Source organism: Anser brachyrhynchus, assembly GCF_964034855.1.
Source record: "Anser brachyrhynchus genome assembly, chromosome: 4".
Taxonomy (NCBI): Eukaryota; Metazoa; Chordata; class Aves; order Anseriformes; family Anatidae; genus Anser; species Anser brachyrhynchus.
In genome coordinates, this window is record NC_137698.1 from 72,867,929 (window position 1) to 72,890,395 (window position 22,467).

Sequence of the window (22,467 nt, forward strand, 5' to 3'; positions counted from 1 at the left end):
CAAAACAGAAAGATGCCTCTTGCCATAGACCCCCCATAAATGTACCCCAGCTTTCCACCATCCCCATTTTTTTTTCTATTTTTAAAGAAAAAATACATTTAATGCAGGAAAAAAAAATAAGAAAAAAGAAGAAGAAGAGTTGCAGCTTTTACAGAGGAAAGTGTGCTTGCTCAGGAAGCATGAAATTAAAAGCTCTCAGGCGTGTGTTTGCCCAGCTCCATGCCGCCTGTACCTCGCCAGCTCCGCAGAGGGCTGGGAGCTCACTAATTCCCTCCATGGCCTCATCCTGCAAGCACGCAGCCCCACGAGCGAGGCTTACTCATGGAAACGCTATGCCTGCATTCCCGGCCGTGAGCGGCTCGGGAGGGACCTGCTGGTGGGCGCCCGGGGACACGGCTGGCACCGGCCGAGCCGTCAGGCTGGCACCGACGGGAGGGCTCCAGCAGCAGGGCAGCAAGCCACCCAGCTCGGCCGGGAGCATGGGATCCCACGTGCTCTGAAGGACACCCTCTGGCCGTGGCCGAGGCCACACTTGGATGTTTTCTGACAACACAGGCAGCAAAACCTGCTCTTGGAAGAAAGGGGATTCAGGCAGCTCTCAGCAGGCTGCTGAGACACATCCAGGAGTTTTACTGGAACCAGCTTGCCTGTCTGTCCACCCCTGTGTTATCAGAGCATGTCCTGAGCTGTATTTCCCTTTGGAAAAATTCATTTGCTGTACATCCCACGGTCCCCTCCAGCATCCTGCAGGTGCTCGAGGCTGGGTGCGAGACACACAAAGCTGGCTCCTGCCTGCTGCCCCCCAGTAGTGACGCTGCCTTGCTTGGTGCCCTGCACCTCATCGTCCTGGCTCAGACTTAATGGGGCAAGCTGGTCTCTGCTCCACCGATCACATCTCCTGGGGCAGGAGAGGACCCCCCGGGGTCTGGAAGCTGCGGCACCTCCCGGGGTGCCCAGCCCATGTGATCCCTATGGGAGGCTGTGGCCATGCATTGTGCCACACTGTTGTAACCCTGACCCTCCTGTGCCCCACCAAGCACCCTCCCTTCCCCTTTCTGGTGGCTCAGTGTGTGTCATATCACGCTTTGGAAGAGAAGAAAGCTGAAGGACCTGCTCTTCTCTGAGAGCTGGGGCAGCAAAAGTAGCGTGCTTGCTTTCAAACCCGACAGGTTTTAAAAGATTTGCCCCCACTGGGGACAAATCCCCCTGGGACTGAGGTTTGTGCCCATCACGACAGAGGCTGAGGTACTTCCCAGGACCCCAGAAATCCCCCGAGGACCGTGGTGACCCCCCCCCAGCACAGCCCCAGCCGTATCGGTAACGGTGCGCCAACGTGCACGTAATGCCTTCCAGACTCCTCCGGTTTGACTGAGCCGTATTTTGACATCTCGGGGAAAACATTTTGCAAGATGCACAGTCAAAGCCTCTTTCAAGCCGAGATGTTGTGGAAAGCGGCGCGAGCTCTCCAAGGCACTATCTCTCTCTCTGCCAGCTGCTCTGATGAAAGCTCCCTGTGCAGGCCAGAAGATAGAGCAGGGAATAATACATTCCTTTAAATAGCATCCTAGCTGGCTTGGGGAGCCCACGGTCATTTTAACTCACTTATAATTTGCCTGTGGTTCAGCCCTCTCTTCTGCTCCAGGCACCGCGGCCAAGTGAAGAGATGGGGAACCTTTAAAATGGCATTAGCTGGTCCACGACCATCCAGGGAGTGCTTGTGTCCATGTCCTTGCCTGAGCAATATCGCACGCTGCACTGTACCTTCCCTGTAATGTGCTGCTCAGACCTTAATTACCCAGAGGTAACTGGCACAGGAAGACACCGAGGTCAGCAGAGGAGGCTTCATTCCACCAGGGAAGCATCTCAGTGCACTGATGGCTCCCCTAAGATGTGGCACTGGCCAGAAAATACTCCCCTAACATCTTCCACGTGATGTTTTCCAGAGGCAAAGCCGGCTAAAAAGGTCCCTGAATGTCCTCTTCCTTCAGCCCCGTGCAGCCATCTGCGAACCAGCTCAGTGAGAGAGTCAAATGCTTGGGGCCAATGGGGGGAACTGAAATAATTGAGATTTTAAAAAAATTACAGACCCCATTTGCAGCATGACCCCAGAGCAATTTCTGTATAGGAAGAGTTATTTAGAGTAGTTCCCAGTCTCCCACTCCACAGGAGATTTTGAATGAAAACTTAAGATTTAGTGGCACAAGACTCCAGCTTAAATTAAAAATAAAAAATTTAAAAAAAAAATGGGGGGGGGGGGGAGAAAAATATCAAAAAGTTAATTTTCTTCACCAAAATCTGAAATTCTTCCACAAAGAAGTCATTTTTTCCAGTCCCCAGAAAAAAAAAAAAAAAAAAAGCGAACAAAAAATCCGCATTTTTCTGCGGACAATTTGTAAATGTGGTGTTCAACTTCCAATAGCCTTTCTGCAGAGCCTCCCAGCCCTCACTTTGCTGCATCCCTCCTCTGCATGCAAGCTCTCCAGGACAGGAAAGGTTTCTCCATCACACAGTTCATAACCCACCCTGCTCAGTGTTGTGGTTTTAATCAGATTACATGACTGATGGTCAAACCAAAGGTTTGGTATTACAGAAATATTTTGTGGTGCTGTAATATTGTGAGCCAAATGGTGTCAACCAGCAGTAAAGTGTCCCGTGTTTTACATGACCATTTTAGGGATTATCCCTAAATTTTTTTCTGGTGTCTTTCTGTCCTAAAAAAGAAAGAATGTCTTCCATTCTGCAACTCTACAGAGGATATTTTAAATAACCCATCTTGGCATGGCTCTATTTGTTAGCTGGTCTAAAAGGTTTGCATCACATAGGTCTGTAAGGAATATATTCAAGTTCATCATAGAGTATTGGGAAAGAAAATTTACATCCTCATGAAAGTCTCAGCTCCTGTGTGACAAGTGGATGGCATGTGCTTTTCTTAGCTAGTAAGATCTGTTTTCACTATGAGCCTTTACCTTGGGAGAAAAAAAAAAAAAAAGAAAAAAAAAATTATATTTGCTTTACAAGGAGAACTTCGGGCCCAAACCTCCTTTCCTGTCTTATTTCCAGAGCTTGGGAATGGGTTAATTTACACTGAGCCAAACCACAGTCAGGGTTCCTCAGACCCACAGCACAACCCAGTTTGATAGAAACCCATCTCTATGTTGCGTTTGCAGCACAAGGAGAGGCCATCGAAACAGCTTTTCATGGGTGCTGAGCTGCTTCCACACCCAGCTGCAGCCATGCTGAAGAGGACTTTGGGTTTTTAACCAAAATATTCCAGTTCTCCTGGAGATGGTGACGACAGGTGACCTTCCTACACTCCCCCAAACTGAAAATGCAGCAGCCTCAGCATTTTTTTATTTTTTTATTTTTTCTGTGTAAAGCAGCCCTTGGGTAGCTTTTCAACGAGGACAAGCATCGTGCTGGGTCACCGGCGCAGCACAACGGGGAGCGGGGCACGCTGACAGCAGCTGCCTCGGGGTGAGCACGACATGGTGGCCACCTCCGTCCCACACACACTGCCACGACAGCGCCGGGCACGGACCTGCTGCCGTGGGGCCACCCTCGCTGGCAGAGGTTTGCAGTGACAGCAGTGGGGACATCTGCCTTTGACTTTCTGTTCTGGACATGGCTGTGTCAAAATCCAGATCCAGAGCAGCTCCGTGCTTAACGATAAGTAAAGCTGAGGGCTTGGTGAAGGCTCTTGGAGAGATGCAAACCAGCTGGATTAGGTACCGCATCTTATGGCCATTCCTGTCTCATTCCCTCAAATTACACATAGATCACAACTACTCAGCTCCATGCCTTGCACCGAAAGCCTCCATTCACCCCAATTATTTCAGTTTTTCCTTACTTTCCACATTATTTTCACCTGTCTACTTCTCCCCCCCACCCCACCATTACCCATGAGGTGGTTCAATCTTCTTGCTTCTTTCTCTCCTACCCAAGGAAGGGAAAGACAGAACTGCTGCAACCAAGGAAAGGAGCCTGTTACCCTAGCAAAGCCTGAAGTGAAGGCGTATTCCTGCTCTGGGAGGGGATCGTGCCAAACCAGTGCCCCGACACGTTTGTTTAATTTGGGTATCTTCCCATGGCACTGCATTCAGCCACCTAAGCCACTGCTGGCTTCGCACACTCAGAGATGGCACTGCTATAAACGCATACACCCACCAAAACATGCCCAGCGTGGGGACACCGGGAGGCAGGAGGGAGAAGAGGAGCTGCGTGTGGTGGTGCTCCCACCCTGGGCCCGGCCCTCAGATGAAGCCCGGTACCTGCAGGGGTCCCAGCTGTGGAGCCCACCAGGCCTTGCCATCCCCTGGCGCTGTGAGAGCCGCCCAGGAGCACGCGGGCCGCTCACCGCGGCAGCCTGCAGCCCAGCGAATTAAGTATTCAGCAACCACTAAACTCACAAATAGACAGTAGGCGCCAGAATCCTCAGCTGCGGCTCCTTGGCCTACGCTGGCTTTACGCTGATTTAAGCCAGCTGAGGATCCGCGCCACGGGGCCAAGTCCCGCCGGCCTACCTCAAGCTGATGGCTAGCTGACGTGACTGATGACTAAGATTTCCATTTAGCCTAACTCAAAGCATGAGCAGTGCCTGTGTAGTGCTACCATTGTTGACTCCAGCCTTTTGTCTCAGGCTGTAACCGATAGGCCTAATAACAGAAATCATACTGCATGCATTCATTCACCCTCTTCGCAAACAGCATGTTATTGAGCTCAGTGGTGAAAAGGCATGCACAAACACAATGGGGCTGGGATTAAGCCCAGCTGCATTACCAAAGTAAATACTTTTGCTGCTGACAGTTTGTCTGTAGGGATTTGGAGAAAAGTTTTGTGCATCTACTTAGGCAACATATGGTTTTATTTTCCCTGTTAACAAAAACAGTAGTGGTCAAAAGTCAACACCCTCTGATGACTGTTCGGTGGCCAATGTGGAATGGACTTGGTGGTCTAAGTCCAGTTCCTTACATGTCCACATTAAAATGATTCTCTTCCTGCATTCCTCTCTCACTTGGCACTGTGGTTTACAGGCTCCGCAAGGAAGCAGAGGGGTTTTTGAGGTTAATCTCATCTGTCCTCCTTCCTGACTGAAAGCCATCGGTGACGTGGTTTGGGTTAAGATACCTTGCTCGCTTCTTTAATTCTCCTGCTGATGAAAACCCGTCCACAATCTGTTTCCTTGCAGCCTGAAGAGAGTCAGAATTAATCCGCATTAGCCGGCGGCTGGGGCACGCCAGCTAGTCAGACTTCTAAAGCAAACACAGCGCTGATGAGGACGAGGATCATGCCAAGAACACAAATGGTCTGAATTTAGCCCTTCATCTCCAAGCTGAACGCGTACAGTTCTCCAAAGACCTCTGCAATACTCAACCAGCAGCTGTTCACCTTCGTGTCTGAAATTGAGAAGAAAATCCTCAAGGGCCTGGCTTTATATTTGGCAACAACTTCAGTGGGGTAGTAGAGGGTAAAAAGCTGGCTGAGCTTCCATTGGTGCCCATCTCCCACGGCTCCAATGAAGGTACTGGCAGATACTGGCACTCAGCATTGTGGGGAAATAAAAAAACAACCGCTATCAAACCTTCCCGAGCTGATTCACTTAAAAGATTTTAAAGCTCTCAAGGTGCAAACAGGTCTTGTCTACACTGAGGTAATGAGAGTTACAGCAACTAGAGCTGCTAACACTTAGCATCTGCAGGGTCAGTTAGCTAGAGCGCTGCGCAGGGGTGTTAACTAGACCCGCCGCATGAAGTAATTGTTTTTAAGGGAGTGCATCCAAGCTGGAACACAGCAGTGCAGAACATGCACACTCAGACAGGTGTAATCCCAGGCACAGTGGGTGGGAAGGAAGGCTGGAAAATCACAATGAAGAAGCCAAGAGGTGTTGTGTAATCCAGATGTCCCTGCCAATACGAAGGTAGTTTTATTGAGGGCCAGATCCCGTGCGATGCCCAGTTACTCCCACAATGTATTTACCATCCTCAGGATGCTACCGACAACTCAGGAAGCCAGAGGTCCGAAGTATTTTGCAGGGGATGCTCAAACCTGCCCAGGGACAGCCCGCGACGGGCAGGCAGCCAGGGCTGGAGGAACGAAGCCAGAAAGAGAAGATGCTGGAGCTCGGGTTGACACAAAGAGTCCATCGCAATCCCACGCTCATGCAGGCACCATCCATGGAGCAGAAGGGCAAAGCCAGAATTTTTTTTCTGTTCCTATGAGAGGAACATCAGTGACAACAAAAGCTTATCTTAACGGGTTCCTTTCTGAAGAAATTTGGGGGTTTTCATTGAAAAAGCAAAAACTGAAAAATGTTTGGTTGCTGGCAATCAAAAACTGGAAACTTTTTGGCCACAAACCAAAACAGTTTGGGGTTTCTGGTTTTTGGCTTTGTTTTGGGATTTTGCCAAACTCCATTGCCAAAAAAAGTGCACATTTTTCAAGCTTTTTCTTTCTCAATGAAAACCCCAAAATTGTTGTTGAAATTGGACATTTCCCACAGAAAATTTTTGATATTAAAAAAAAAAAAAGACATTTTCGGCAGAAAGAATGTTTTCAATGAATGATTTCATCCAGCTCTGTAAGCACATCCCTTGGAGGGACTATCACACACACCCTCACTTTTATCTCCTCTCCCCAGCTCACTTTTCTCACCCACGGGACTCCAGGGCTGGGACCATGGTCTGGTTTTGTCCACCACGTGGCCAAGTTTTACAGACACAAAGCAGCCGTGCTGGCCCTCCCAGGGACAAACAGCTCTGGGGTGGTTATGGCTTCAGCTTTTCCTGTGAAATACCAACTATCTCTGTGGAAATCAGGATACGCAACAAAAGAAAATAAGTATCTGGAGTTTAGATTCAGCAGATCTTGTTTGGACCACACTGACGTTTGGGCCTGTGGGTCTGGGAGATGGAGGTGCTGGTTCTTGTCCTCCAGAACACCCCAAAGTCTACCCACAGGTCCATTGGTTCTGCTGACCCTCGGTCCCACAGAAGCCCCACAAAGTATGGGGCAGATACAGACTGCATTAATATTTGAGGTTTGGCACATAAAAAATGGACAGGAACAATCAAGCATCACGAAGTTCTGATGCAAGCACAACACTCAGGACTAGAAAGAAAATGAAGAACTTTCAGACTTTTCTACCCCAAGCACTGAACTCGGAGATGGAGCTGAAGATACAGCCAAGCAGTGACCCGTCTCAGGACTGGGAAGGTGTTTGCACCCCATCCCCAGGGATCACTTACACCTGACCCAAGGCTGAAACCAGAAGCTGCACGAATGTGATGGAAATCTGGACTGGAGTCTGAGTGCCAGGGTTTAGTCTGCACTTTTACGAGGCGGATCCAAACTACAAATCTCAGCTGCCTGAAGTTCTGGGCAAATGTGAATTTGGACCGTGTTTTGCATTTCCCTTTTCCAACCAATCCTCCATTAAAACGGCAATTGAAAGGACCATTGTTTGCCTGTTAAATCTAGGAGATCTTGGAGTCTTACAACAAAGTAGAACCATCTTATGTCTGCCTTTTTTTTTTTCTGGAAATATCCTCTTTTCTTGCTTTCAAGGTCTGTTTGGATGTTTTCTTTGCTTGGGACACTGATTGAGGTATCTGATATCCCTGCCAGAGCCAGGACTCCTGTAAGGAAGGTCAGGAGAAGGAAGGCCAACAAGGGGAGGGCAACCACGCACGTTGGTGGCAAGTGAGTGTGCCAGGAGGGGAGGGAAGGAGAAGAGTCTCAAGTTTAGGGACAAACGGGGTTGCCACACAGCAAAAATGCTGGCCTGGAGGACTTTGGGCAAGACATTTGGAGGGTATGGCCAAGATGAGAACCGCCAAGAGGAAGGGGTGGAGTTGGGCAGGTTGGAGAAGGGAAAGGATAAGGGACAGATGGGAGAGGAGGAGGCAGGCCAGGGGCTGGCCATGAGGAAGACAGTGCTTGTCAGGGGCTGGGGACAGGCTGGGGACAAGGAGGGTCTGAGGGATTCTCTGTGTGGTTGGTGAGGAAGAGGAGCAGGTGAGGTTTTGCTTTTTGGGAGGGCGCATTTGGACCTCACACTATTTTAAATCTGATTCTCAGTAAAGTTTATTTCAGCCTTGTCACGGTGAAATGCTGCCTGTCAGCTGAGCTGTGGTTCCCAGCATTGTGCCCTGAGCCCAAGGCAAGCGAGGGAGGGGGAATACATTAGCTTAAATCTCTGCGAAAGGTTTCCCAGTGGCAGCAGGCTGACAGCACAGGCACTGTGACTGCTATTCAGCTCACAGCATGCTAAATCGTGCATCTGAACACTCCAAATGCAGAAAAGATGTTCTGCCATTAGTACAGACCGAGAAACAAGATAAAATGCCAGCACACAATGGTTTTAGAGGCCCCTAGGTGCAGCTGCTAGCCTGGAAGGTGAGCTGGGGCTGCTCATGATGAAAGCCCCACCAAGAGAGGTGGGTGAAATGCCAGGTAGCCCTGGGAGAGAAGGAGCTGTTTATATTGGTTTAATCTGACATTTGAACTGTAGTGTCCTTATAATAAACCATGCCCCAGAGCGGGCATTATTTGGATTTCCTCAACACCAGACAGTGGGAAGCCCGGGAAGGGGAAACTGAGGCAGGGCCAAGGTTTGACCTGCAGCTGCATGAACTCCTTTTGCAGACTTTTATTGGGGCTGCTTTCACCCATCTTGTACTCACACAGTTAAGAGGATCTAGGAAGCAGCAACCCCTTTGCTTTCCAAAGCCGTTACTCAGGAAAGGACTAATTAAGTGGTGGTGTTATTACAGCAGGTCCTCCAGGCTCCGAACACAACCAGCGGCGATTAGCCAGGCGTCAGCTACTGGGCGGGATTTCCCACTGCCCAGCTGTGTAATTATCATGGCAACTAAGCCAAAATCATTTGACAAAGAAAACCAGCTGCGGGCTGTGGGGCTGGGAGATAACATATGTCCAGCAGAGAAAGAAACAATAACATCTTCTCCTCTGTGTTTCTCCAAAAGAAGGATCAATTAGGACAAGCATGCCACATTCCTGCAGAGGAGCAGATAGAAATATTGATTTCTGGGGAGCAACTAGAATAAAAATCAGGGGTACAATATGATTTACTGCAGTTTTTGTGAAGAATTCAACATTCACCACCACCTTCCTTGCATAACAGCACTGCTAAAGGGGGAGGATGGATGCTGTGCTGCGCTGCTTGGAAATCTGGACCCTGTGCTGCAGCATCCTCCCTGCCAAGAGGAGCTTTAGCACCCCAAATAATGCGCTTAGCTGGAGTCAGAGTGGTGGAAAAGCTTTGTGTTTTTTTCCTGAAAGAGAATTTCTGTTGTCTGTGACCTTGTGTAACCTCCTGCCTCAGTTTCCCCAGCTACAATATGACAGCAGCCGTGTTATCTACCTCACCGGCTGTCTCAGCCGTACTGCACAATGCCTTCAGCAAACTGGGCAGAGCCTGGACAACAGCTCAGAACCTTTCTTCTGCCCCGTTCTGTACCACCAGGTGCACTTTCAAGAGATGTCCTTACCTGTCGATGGTCGCAAGGTTTTAGTTTGCACATTAAATGGTCATTAGCCTCTCCAGAGTGGTTTCTCCCTCCCAGGTGCCTGCCAGCAGGGATGGATGCTGCACAGGAGGGAGTAAGAGAGACAAACTGGGCTGCCAGCACATGTGGGAGAGAAGCTGGGTTATTTGGGAGAGCCTTGTGCAGCTCCTTGCCATGGGCCAGCGATGCGTTCAGTAGCTTGGCCATGGCCAGGACTGCAGGAGGGACTCACCCAGACCTCCGGGCACAAAGGGTGGTGTGAGAGGCTTGGAGAACAAGGACAAAGTGGAAAGCCAACGTTGTCCAGCACAGCAGCACAAAGGTATCTATTTCTGTCTATACATAGCAGTTCCCTACCCAATTCCAAATTCCTATCAGCATCCAATGGTATCTCTTCGCTCCCATCCAAATTTATTTGGAGCAACCCGCTCCCTTCTTTCACAAAGCCAGGCAGGACCTTTTCAATAGCTCCCTAATGAACATTGTTTGCCTGGTGCAGCCTGTTAGCAGGGATAGACCTCACTTAATCCGCCGCACAAGGAAGTCATCGTTTTCATGAAGGTCCCAGCCTCAGCCTCTAACTACATCCTCAGTGTCTGTGTAAATCTGCCAACCATTAGCAAATGGCTTCTCAGAGGGCTCTTCAACCTGCAAATCCATTTGCAATTAAATTGCCCGACACACAGCACTTGGCCTAGATGAGTAACGAAGTGTGTGACCTTCCAGCGATCAAGCATTGCTAATATCTCAACTATTTCAAATGTTTAATAACTTAATTTAATGCAGTGAGAATGATTTGATTGAATGCACAATATCTGTAGCAGCTAATTAACCACAGTAGCCCAGAGAGGTCTTGGACTTCATACAACCTTTCAATATAATTACAAATTTTTAACAGCAAAATGAATTTAAATCCAGCCTGACACAGCAATCCATCTTCATCTCCAGATAAAAGGTAGCACACATGGAATTAACATTTAAACAAAAGCCATGGGCGAAGGAGAGAGACAAGGAGCATTAGCAGATGTGCCAAAGGAATTACCATCAGCGCTGTGGGAGGGGTGGAGGAGAGCATTGCGTTGTACACGTTGAGCTTACAACACGGCTACTCACTTCGCTGGCTTTGAACATAATCCGTGAGTTTAGACTTTATGACAAGGACAGCGACGGGCCCTTTAGGTCTAACTGCTTCTCCTCTGGAGGACCAAGTGTATTGGGACCAGCGTCCTCCTCCAGCACATGCAGCACCACACGCTCTGGCAGGAAAACAAATATCCCTGTTTTCATTTCCCAGCAAAGTGGAGCCAAACGTGACAATCCCATTCTTCTGTGCTTGGGCAGGCAAGGAAGTGGTCTTCTTGCTCCCACCTTGCAGTGTCCCAGAGGAACCCTTTGCCTCCTGTGAGCCACGCCAGGACCCTCTCCTGGAGTGTCTCCTCTCCCATTTTCCATGGGTTACGTGCTGTGGCTTGCAGGGGCATGAGGATTTGGGTATGGAGCTGGCAGGGTCAGGAAGTTTGACTACACTAGTTATAGCCATGGCAGTGATGAAGCTGGACTTTAGGATGGGACTCGTGCCTCCTGATGAGGTGTTTCAAGTAGTTCAAGGGAGTTGGAGGTGTCTGTCTCTCTGTTGGCTGTAAAATACATCAGATGTGTGATTCATGAAGGGAATAGGTTCGGGTCCATCCCAAGGGCAGAGCAGCTCTGCGCACAAGGCTGTTGCTGGCATTAATGGATGTAAGAAGTGGCCTTGGGTCACCTCCTTGCAAAGTCCTGCCGTTCAGTAACATCTGACCTGAAAACTCGAAAACCACAAGGCACCCTCCCAGCCACCTCCCAGGTAATAATAACAACAGGGGAAAAGTATATTTGGAGTTTTAATTTGCCTTCTTGGTTTGAGCCTTCCACATTCGCAGCCATGAAGGCAAGAAGCAGATTTTAAGTGAAAGGTGAGATTTCTCCTCCAACAAGCAACTGCCTGCCCACAGCTGCCTGCCCGAGGCATTTTAAGCCTCTCTGGAGCCTGTGCCAGTGTAAAGCCAGTGCAGTTAATTTCTGTGGAAGTGCTCCCAATTTACTCTGGTGGAAATAAGAACAGGATTAGACTGACAGTAAAACAGATAAGAAGACAATGAGAATAAAATACAGATGCCCTACGATCGTGATAGTGAGTAGCATTAGTGGATATTAGTAGCTCTGAATAAATAGATAGGACACAAAAGAACTATTTGTCATTGATCTTAAGAACCTTTCAGATTCCTACTTAGCTCGTATCTGACAAAGACTTTTTTTTCCCCCAGCAGTTTGTGAAATGTTTCTATAAATCTGTCCCATGTAGAGCTTTAATTCCTGAGTTCAAAACCAGGCTGACTCTGCCAAATGTGATAGCATCAGCTGGTGGCGTCATTTGTCATTGTTACAGGCAAATAAACCAGCGAGTTAATCAAAGGGGATGAAAAATGAGGTGGTTTCATTCTCTGGAGTTCTCAATCTGATTCCTTCTCCTTTCTTCCCACCAGTCTGCACCAAAATGCCAAGAGCACCAGCTGGCCAAAAGGCACTTGTTCAGAAATCCTTTGCAGAAAACACAGAGCCACATTCTCAGCTGATAAAATCAAGGATAAACAGGAAGAAATAATAGTAAGTAGAAGGCAAAGAGGGAAAAAATAAAAATAAAAATAAAAATAAAAATAAAAATAAAAATAAATAAAAATAAAAATAAAAATAAAAATAAATAAAAATAAAAATAAAAATAAAAATAAACTCTCTGGACAGTGCAGCTAAAGCAGATAAGCAATCACCATGGCTGAGGCTGCACAGCAGCCCGAGGTCCGTCCCATCCCTTCTTGTCAAAGTGACATGAGGGCTCTGTGGAAGAGCAGAGCAATGAAACCTATTGTTTTGAGAGCCCCACAAACTACTGCATAAGGTAAGCAGAGATCAAAATCTGAATGAGTCCTGGTGTTTGGGAATCGCATTTGTCAGCAATATGTTGGCTGGAAGCTCAGATTTGGGCTCCTGCTAATCCTGCACATATCCCAGCCATGAGGTGCTGGTGTCTGTACAGTCACTGCAGATAGAAGCAGGGAATTGTTGCTGGCAAATCCTTGCTCTGGTTTTTAGCAGCCTAAAAGTAGATGAGAACATAATGGTTTTTGGTCAAAACGTGATGAAACTCATGGGTAAATTCCCCCGGGCACTCCTGCAGCGGCCAGCACACACAGCAAGGAGCGAGTTGGAGGGAGGGAGGCCATGGAGAGCTCACGCTGGCACCTTGCCCTGGCTGGCGTCAACCACTGTCCTTGGTGGGATTGGACTTGAACCTGAAGTTAAAGACCTTGCAACATAGGAGGGAGGAGAAAAAACAGCTAGGGCTCCGATTCATTCCCAGCAATGACAGCTTTGGAATACAAATCTTGACACCTGCCTCCACAGGGGTTTGTCTCCTCCTTCGATCCCTTTGCTGGAAAGACAGGAACTGTTTAGCAGATGGAGACCTAATGTATTTCATGCAGTAACTCCAACTGGTGGAGCAGGCTCCACATTTCTCAATGGATTCAGTTAAAGGGTTCGCTTACACAGATACCTAGCTCCCCTGAACCACCGTGGAAGTCTGTGGAGATGTACAAGCACTCATGAATGACCACAGCAATAGGTTTGGCGTTTTAGCTGCCAGTGTGAATGTTCCTGGCCTGTTATAGAACTGGAAAATTAACATATGAACCTTTATATGTTGCTGTTACCAATATCTGCCATATAGCTGACCTCAGGACAGAGCCCAGCTCTCCCAAGTCCATGGCCAATGCCAAAACGAGCATCTCTCCTCACTCTGAATCTTTTGAAGGTATCTTCCCATACTTTATTTTTCCCCTTCATCTATCCCACACTAACTCCCCTAGAAAACTATGAATCTAACCTCAGTAATCCTGAGCTTACAAGAATTTGTAGAGAAGTGGAAGACCAAGAGCAAAGCAAGGTCTACACAACTCTCTCCTTATCCTCCACCTAACTACCCTTAGTCCAGCCACAAATACCCCCAAACCTTGCACACATAATACTTCTCACTCCACCTTTTTCACTTTTTAAATGTTCTCTCTATTCAACAAGAAAATCATACTTTACCTTGACCTAATCTTTTTTTTTTTAAAGACAGTATCTGAACTGAAGAAGGTGGGGACCAGATATTTCTCCACAATCAGCTGTGACTCCTTCAAGCTTCTTCTTTTTGGTGTCTCCACATCCAGAGATGAGCAGGTCTGGTAGTGCCCAGGTGTTGTTCTCCTGATTAATGTGTCAGATGGGGCAAGGTGAGCTGCTGAGGTTTGTGCTTTGAGAAGCCAGAAGAAAAAGCTGTTTTCTTCCTCAGCATATGTGGAATAGCTTCCTCTATAGGTGTGGAAGAGGTGGAGAGAACAGAGTGATATTCCCTTCACTCGTGGCTCCCGTAGCTTTTAGGAATTTTATACTTTCTCCAGAAAAGCAAATGGGGACTTACCCCAGAACCAAACAGCAATCTGTAAAAAAAACATAATGCTCATTTAAACACAAGCAAAGTCACCTCTCCTGGGGTCTGATCTTATGTTCTCTGAATTTGACCTGCCGTCCACTAATGTGTATGAAAACCCCTCCACAATGAAACATTTCTTCACGGGTAATTATCTTAATTTTTATTACACAGGAATTCCTTTTCCTGTCAGATGGGGTTTGGGTGAGCGGAGAGCAGCTCATGGTATCTCCAGTTCCTTTAGCAGATATCGCGGTGGATGATCTCACAGAATGTGCATTTCCCTTCAACACATGTTTCAAAATGGGACCACATCCCTACCGATTTCCTGCAGCCTGGAAGGAGGGTGCATCTGATTTGCCCTCCGACTCAAGAACAGTGGCCAGACATGCTACAACTTTCTTGGAAGTAAAACATGACACAGAAGAGAGAAATGCCCTCATAATAAGCAAGTGGATAGCAAACAGATGCTAGAAGGAAGGCATAAACTGCAAGAAAGCAGCCAAATGAAGGAAATTTGGAATAACTGGTACAGCAGCATGCTCCTGCACATAGGACACATGACTGGGATGTGTTCTGCTTGCCTAAAATCAGCAGTCAACATGCTAGCTTAGTGCATACGATAAAGACCTTTTCTAGCAGTTGGACCCAGGATCACCTACAAGGTTCAAGATCACCTCTTTTACCATGAATTTTACCATGAGAGATCCTGCTGCTGAACATCTTGACCTCATGTCTATGAGGACAGTCTTCGTATCCCTGCGTCTGACACCGCAGAGCATTGGTCATGGTCTCAGACCCCAGTGCCATGTGCCAGTGGATCACTGCATTGGCATGTTCCTGTTCTAAAAGCAGAAACCAAACCAAAACCAAGCTGCTTCTTGCCAGAACTCACGACTCCATCCCAGGTCTCATGACTGCTGGAATCTGAGATCCTGGAAGCAAGTCTTATACCTCTACCTGGAAAGAATTCCTCGGTGGAGAGCATCCCACCCCGTGCACCCATACAAGCAGAAAAACAGCTCATGTTTTCATTCAGCCCTACCAATGAGCTCCCAGCCACGCTGAAGAGAGCCATTGTGGAGCCACTGCAGTATAAAAGATGTTAAGACCTCTTCCAGACCATAAAATATGCAACAAAACAGAGTGCCAAATACCAGTCCTTTCCATGGCCCAAGACAAAGAGCCGCCCTGCAAAGCATTAATCCCCGCAGCTGCCTTGAACTATTCATGTCTCTCGGCTTTACGTAAGGAGCCATTCCATTCTGGCTACTGCTCTCCCTGCAACGGAGATTTGCAGAGTCTTTAAAACAATTAAAGGTCATTCTGTGAACAGGGAACCCAAAGATTTGAATGGGAGACTGTGACTTCTCAGTAGAGAAGGCCAGACTATTTATTTTCATCTGAGAGTAAATTTACCCAAAAATGCCGTTACGATTGTTTCTCACTCACACACATCAACACCCCTTTCTTTTATCTAATAGCTTCATGGTTAGTACATTCAGTTAAACTGTGAGGGACCCTGCTTCAATTTCCTCATCTTCCCGGGGCTGTCTGAATTCACATCTCCCATCTTCCTGCCCCAAACCACCAGGCTTTGGGACAGGGCTCCACATTTAGGCGTTACAAAAGCAGCTCTGGGCAAGGCGTACTCACAGTCCACATCCAGACAATGTGCCCTTCGAGTCACCGTGTTACAAGATCTCCAGTGGTATTTTTCATTTTCTCTTACTGACACTGTTCAGCTTTTCACACATAAACCTGAATATTTGGAAACCTAAGCTACAGGCATGAGACAGTCATGGTTTCTCCCTTTTTGGCACAAAAAGAAATTTTAGGGTTTCACCACGCTGTGTGCAAAGCTCGAAGAAGTAGATTTGAGGAACATCCTCTGTTGGCTATCACGTAGCTTCATGGTGGGACTGATTAGAGATGGGATTTTGAAGCCAGACCCTTCACCAACTGAGGAGAAAATGGAATCTAAGTTTCTTCACCGTGGGCAAAATCCCCAAAAGATGGGCCTTTGGATAAAAGACAACTGCTTCTTCCACACAGATACTTGGTTCTCTGCTTTCTCCACAAAGGCCTGAAAATGAAATGTTTTCCTTTAAACCAAAAGAACATTTGGCTTGACACAAGAATGTATTTTAATTTTGTTGGGTTATTGAAAGAAAGCTAAAAATTTTAAGCTTGGCTGGAGCAAAACCTAAATTTCTTACAAATGTTTGGTTCTGTGACTAAGGCCTACAAACAAACAAACAAAAATCTGTTTCTCACAGCTCAGCTTCTCATCCCAATTAATGGTTTCTCTCCAAACCACCAGTTTTCTGTGGGTCTGAGATGCCACCTTTGTTGGTTTGCTTATTTGGAGGCTTGGAGACCTCTGCTTAAAAGCAACAAGAAGAAAATCTCTATTGTGACAACAAGTCTGTGTTTCTCGCACACACACAAAAATACATTTTAATCCTTCAGTTGACATTTTATGACATAATTTCTAATAGCAAGACTCATTCCACCAGCAGCCAGGCCTGTGTCTCACGTATTTTAACTCAAAATGAGGTGAAGTGAGAGTCCGTGATGCTGCGCTTCAGCTAGGGTAGGTCGCTTAGAGGGGTCCCGATGGCAAAAGGCTCTCTAGAAGGTAAGTCCCCAGCTGCCACCCAGCATGGTCCCTCTGAGGAGTAAGTGATTTGCCCAAACCTCTCCCCAGGGTGCCCAGCTGGCACCTTTGGATGAGCACTGAAGCCTCCTGAGCCAAAAAATAAAAAATAAAAAACCACTAAGAGCTGGCAATATTGAGCCAATATGTCCTTCTCTGTGAACTGCACCACACATACAAATGAAGCTGATTTTGCAACACCCCATGCACACACCCTGGAGAGGTCTGTGGCCTGTTTTTCCCAAATGCCAAACATCTGCCATTTTCCCCAGGGCCCGGAGTGGCAAGGTTCAGCAGTCTCCTGGCCAGCTTAAAACCAGGCCACAGGTGACCTCTGCAAACTCTTACAGCGTGCTGTCAGTGCAGACAGAAGCAGGACTCAGGGCTCCTGGCTGTCACCAAACCACACGGATCCAGGCTCTTTCAGCCATCGGCCGGTTTTGAAACAGACCTTGAATGACACAACCCTCTTCACTTGTAGAGTCCCAGTGGTGGATGAGAGCTCCTGGCCCTGGGCAGTGTCTTCTGGGGAATAAGTAGGAAAGAGAAATAAAGTTGTCTCATTAGTGGAGGGGCTGGTTTTCCCCACCACTCCAGTTCCTGGCTGTTTTCAAACCCCTAAGAGCTCCAGTGCCCTCACTTAACAGCCTGCCTGCTTGTTGACCCAAAATGGCTCGGATAATTACAGATCTGTTGGGACTGTGAGAGCTGCTGGGTGCACGGAAACTTGTCTGTAATGAGCTGTTGGTTGTGAAAGCATTTTCACTCCTAAGTATGTGAATGAACTGTGTGTGGGAGGGATTCAGATCAGTGTTTTTCCAGTTATTATGGACTTTACGATCTGAATTCTTGGGTAAGCTATTGACAAAAAGGTGGACACAAGAGGAAAAGTGCATGTTGGTGAGGGCTCATTCCATGCCCTACTGGGGTTAGAGATGGTGTCACCCCAAACACCCCAAACAGGGGTTATTAAACACAGTCACCCCAAACAGGGGTTATTAAATGCATGCTGTCCTATACCTTCATGTGTTAGCGTACCCTACTGCAGCAGTCTGTCAGTAACATCATGCAAGGTAACCTGGTCTTAGAAGGGAGCCACATCTACAGTTATACCCCAGCAATTTGGGAAAAGCTCCTTTCAGAGTCTTCCTCCAGCTAGGTCAAAGGGCTATTCAAAAGAGTATATAAAAAAGCCTAACAAACCCCAGAGAGATATATTTTAAGACACATCAAAATGACAGGTGTTGAAGTTTACAGATTAATTGTTTCAACAGTGAAGCCAGCTTTCATGAACACTTTTTCCCTTTTCCTCTACAACACCCACACACACATTAAGATGTGATGCGTGCACTCCCCACACAGCCTTGCCCCTCCATATCCTTCCTCTCCCTGCCATCAGTTTACACAAATCCAATAAAATTAATAATAATAACAATAATAATAAAATCTATGAGCTCACCTTGCCTTTGTTAAATCTGGTTGACCAAGTGATTCAAGAGGGATGAGTGGATGGCAGAGAGGATGCTGAGGAAAGGGAAAGGACCAAAGACAGTAGAAAACCAGGACAAGTGGAAAGATCATTAGGCTTTGAGCTGGCTACCAGTTAAAAATCACAGGCAGTGTGCATTGGGGCGGACTTGTGTATTTCTCCTGCAACAGCCTGCTTAGCAGCGTGCACATTAACACTATTGAAAATCCTGATCAGGACATATTTCATCAATATTTCATTGATTTGTACTAACCAATCTGAATTTGCAGGGAAGACAACTTGAACTGTGTTGAGCTACAAGCCCATGCTCAAATATTATTGGTAAAGGCACTGGAAATCCGGACCAGGCTTTGAAACTATGCATAACATACACTTAGGTAACTTCAAGCAGCAGTGCAAGCCTCCTGGGCAGGGTCGAAATCCTGCTTCCACCCAAAAGCTCAGTGGTCCCCCATTCCCCTGGCTAATTCTCCAAGTGGTCCAGAAATGCACCACCTAAAGCCTCTTTTGGGGGTGAACAGGGCTGAACCTCCAACCACCACACCGCAGCTCCTCTGGCTTTGGGGTTTGGCTGAACACCTGCCAGCAAGAGACTTCTACGTGCTAGCATGAGATAAATACCATTGAAATACAAATGCTAATGCCCAGCAGGGAGCATGCAAGGGTGTAATCCACATGGATTTTTTCCCCCGATCACAGAATCAACCCCAAGGTAAAGTTCAGCCACAGAAGCTCAGCGTGGAGAACATTTCAGCCATTCAGGTTTCATAGGGGATTTTTTCCCCTCTCCTTCACTTTACCTAGGTGCTGCCCCCTGTTCCCATCTCTCCTTGTTTTCCCCTTCCCCAGTCCCGTCTCTCAACTCACCCTTCCCTCACTTGGGAGGTAAATGGGAGGTTTTGCACCAGTCTTTGGTGCATTCCCAGGATGGAAAACCACAGCAGATCCCAAGAAATGGGTTCTCCCTTCCCCAAAATCACAGCCAGCCTGCTTCAGCAAGGAAGGCAGATCTGCCCCAGGCGCTGCAGGGTTGTGGATCTGAGCATCACAGAGGAACTGCTGCCCCAACACCACTCTTTTAGTGCAATGTGCCTTGTGCTCAGCAAGCAAAACCCTGCAGAGTGGTTTGGGTGCGATGCTCGTGGCTGCTGCTTCTGCTACCGAGTGCTTGGCATTGATCTGGTGATGCCGCCTCGCCGCGACAGGCACCGCCACGCAATTAGACAAAAGCACGATGGAGGGAGTCCTAGATAAAGAGAAAAAAATGGGGAGATCTGGCACACGGCCCGCTGTTCTCTTCCTTTGTTTATAGTACGTACGAGAGAGAAAGGGCGGAGGAGAATGCAGGGTTTTGTGTGTGTGCAATGCACGCGGGTCTCGCAGCATTTATTAGGGTTAATGCGATGATCTGCGGTTTTACATTCTGTTCTTCCCCGGATTTGGGAACGAGTACATGGGACAGGCAAAACGCGGTGTGACGGGACTCTAAATCTCTCTCCAAAGACAATTAACTGCTATGATTATTCCCTAATAATGAGTTCATGTTTGCGAACGGGCCCAACCACAAAATATGCTAAACACGTTATCGTCAGCCCCGAGCACGGAGAAACCTGATATCGCCTCCAAACACACCGGGTTCCTCGCCACGAGGAGCGGCGCTCGCTTTTTTTATCTTCTGCCTTGAAATTTCAGCTTTTTTTTTTTTTTTTTGAACTGTAATTGAATTTCAGTCCTCTGTGTGTGTGTGTGTGAAGAAAGGAAACACTTCTCTCAAGATTTACTGCATGTCTGTTACTGTGTGGGCTGTTTTGACTCTGCAGCGTAGCAGAGACCAGGCAAACCGCGCGCTATTGGAATCGGTTCAAACTTTTACAGTCTTTCAAATTGGAGCTGGAGCCGGAGAGGAAATACTAAAATCCTGTATATACAACTTCTGTCTGTGAGGGGGAGAGAAATTCCATGAAAATTAAGAACTCAATGATGTATAAATTTATATTCTGTTTAAAGGGCGGGTTGTTTTTTTTCTCTTTTTCTTTTCTTTTTTGGGTCTTTTTTTTTTTCCTGTTAAAGAAACAATTGAGCTCTTATATAAGGATATCCAGGATCTTTAAATAATACTGGATCCTGCGAGCTGATAGTAGAATAGGGGTTCGATCTGCTTAACCAAGCCATCTAATTAACTTGTGAGCCAAGCTTTCTGAAGGCGAGTCAGTTCAGATGTGTCGCTCCCCAGAAAGCCAAACCAATTTCTTTTAATAGCGTGTTGTGCTGTGAGCAATTAAACTGGATTCTGCAATCAGCAAGCCGGCCGTATTGTCCCTCCTGGCCACTAACAGCCACCGGTGGGCTACGGTCCCCGGGGACATCTCCAGCAGGGATGCAGCAAGCCCCCCGGAGGAGAGGATTCAGGATGCTTTGAGCACCCTCTGATGGTTGCATAGCCTTGCCCCAAAGACTCTTCCCACAGGGAAAAAAGAAAAATAAAAATCATAGATGATAACCTCATCGTGGGGTTTCTTGTCCTGCCAGCATGATGCCCTGGGGCAGGACTGGTCCAGCTGAAGCACAGCTCTGGTTTTGGAAAGCCGGCCGCCGTGACCTCCCCTCGGTGGCTTTCCAAAGGCATCTCGCAGCTTCCCCGGCTTCTGCGCACGGCTCCCATCCAGAAGGAAGCTGCTCTAACCAGGACTATTCCCATCTTGTTCCCATTATATTTTTATGACTGTCATGTGGACAGGGGAAAAGGGGAGGCCGGGGGGGGAGACAAATAAGAGAAAAAGAGAAGCAGGACGTCAAGTTCTGCCTGTGAGGAGGGAGCTGACAAAAATGCGATGGTCAACTCCCTCTAGCACAGACTTGCACACGCTGAAAATCTGAGTGAGCAGACAGCCTCATGATGGGAAGGACCAAGTGTTTCCCTCAAATGCAGCTTTGCAGCCCTTCTTGCAAGCTAGAAGCTACAACCTCAGTCTTCTTTTCTTCTTTTTTTTTTTTTTTCTTTTTGCCTGGGCAATTTGCTCTCCATCCCACAGGTCAGGAGAAAGTAAGCACAGCAATTTGATAAATTGCTTTCTGCCTGCCGGCAAACCCTAGTGCAGCTCCAGCAGGATGCCCAGCACATCCCCGGCTGATGCCACGCGTGGCTCAGGGATGGCAGCAGATTGTCCCTGACTCTGCCACAGCAGGGACACCACAAACATGTGGGTCACGGCACATCCCAGAGGGCCCTGGCACCATTCACACCTCACATCCGTGGGGTTGTGCACACCTACACATGTCCCCAGAGCCTGGCTGGCCACCAGAGAGGGCCAGGTGTGCCTTGTCCCCCCATTCCTTGCGACAAACATCTGACCCTGCTGAGCAACATCACAAAATGGGATCATCTTCTTCCAGTAGGGATCCCTCAGCCAGTTCCTGCTGGTGCTCACAGCTTGCAGTGCTGTGGATCAGCCCCAGGATGATCCCTGGCGCTGGAGCTCATCTCTCTTACCCCACATCGGTCTCCATGCCACCAGGTTCGGCGCTGCTGTGCTGGTCTCCTTTGGTCTCTGCCCTCCATCCGTGCACTAAAATGTTTCTGGAGTTTGTCCTGGTGCCAAAGGGAAGAAAAATGGGTATCTCACAGAATTTGTTAGAGCAAAAAAGAAGCTTACTAACCTGGTGAGGGTATCAAAGGCAGAACTGGAGACTTCTCATTCAGCTGAGAAATAGGCAGTGATGTCAGGACTTGACCTCAAAGGAAGAGACAGATGAAAAGGGGAGTCATCTTCTCCAAGTACTTCTGCTTACAAAAAAAAAAAACCTGCACTGAAAGCTAGCTCTTTCTGCAGCTGATCCTCACTGCCATATTTCTTTGAGTTCTTTGTAGACACCTCTCCTTAAATCTCCATTATCTCCTGAAATAAACGATGGGCAGTTAACGCCTTTGGATTAGGGTACAGAAGAGGTTCAAAGCAGCACATCAAATGCAGAGTGGTTGCATCCAATGCTCTTACCTCTTACAGCATGACAGCAAGTGTACACATAACTAGGGTGGACTTTCCAAGTACGCCACATGTTCATCAATATTGTTTCCACCTGTCCCCCTGTAAACGTCATTTTCATCATGGAAAGTTTTTGACCACACGCAATGCATCAGCCCTAAAATGCACATCACAGTGCTACACGGACCTGCATTTTTCTCCCAGGGTTTCCACTTTCTGGAGGCTCAGGAGGCACAGCCAAGCTGCATCCCCACAAATGTACCACGAGAACAGGTTGCAGCCAAAAAGGAGGCCTCGGGATGGGC

At 47.6% G+C, this 22,467-nt stretch overlaps 1 long non-coding RNA gene across 1 annotated transcript; it reads right to left on the minus strand.

Moving 5' to 3' along the window:
• Positions 1 to 10,181: 10,181 nt before the first annotated feature.
• LOC308194395 lies at positions 10,182 to 22,258 on the minus strand. The gene is made up of 3 exons (XR_013950499.1): positions 21,837 to 22,258; positions 21,670 to 21,768; positions 10,182 to 14,041 (listed from the first exon to the last, which is right to left on the minus strand). It is a non-coding gene; the product is annotated as an uncharacterized lncRNA (long non-coding RNA).
• Positions 22,259 to 22,467: the final 209 nt, after the last annotated feature.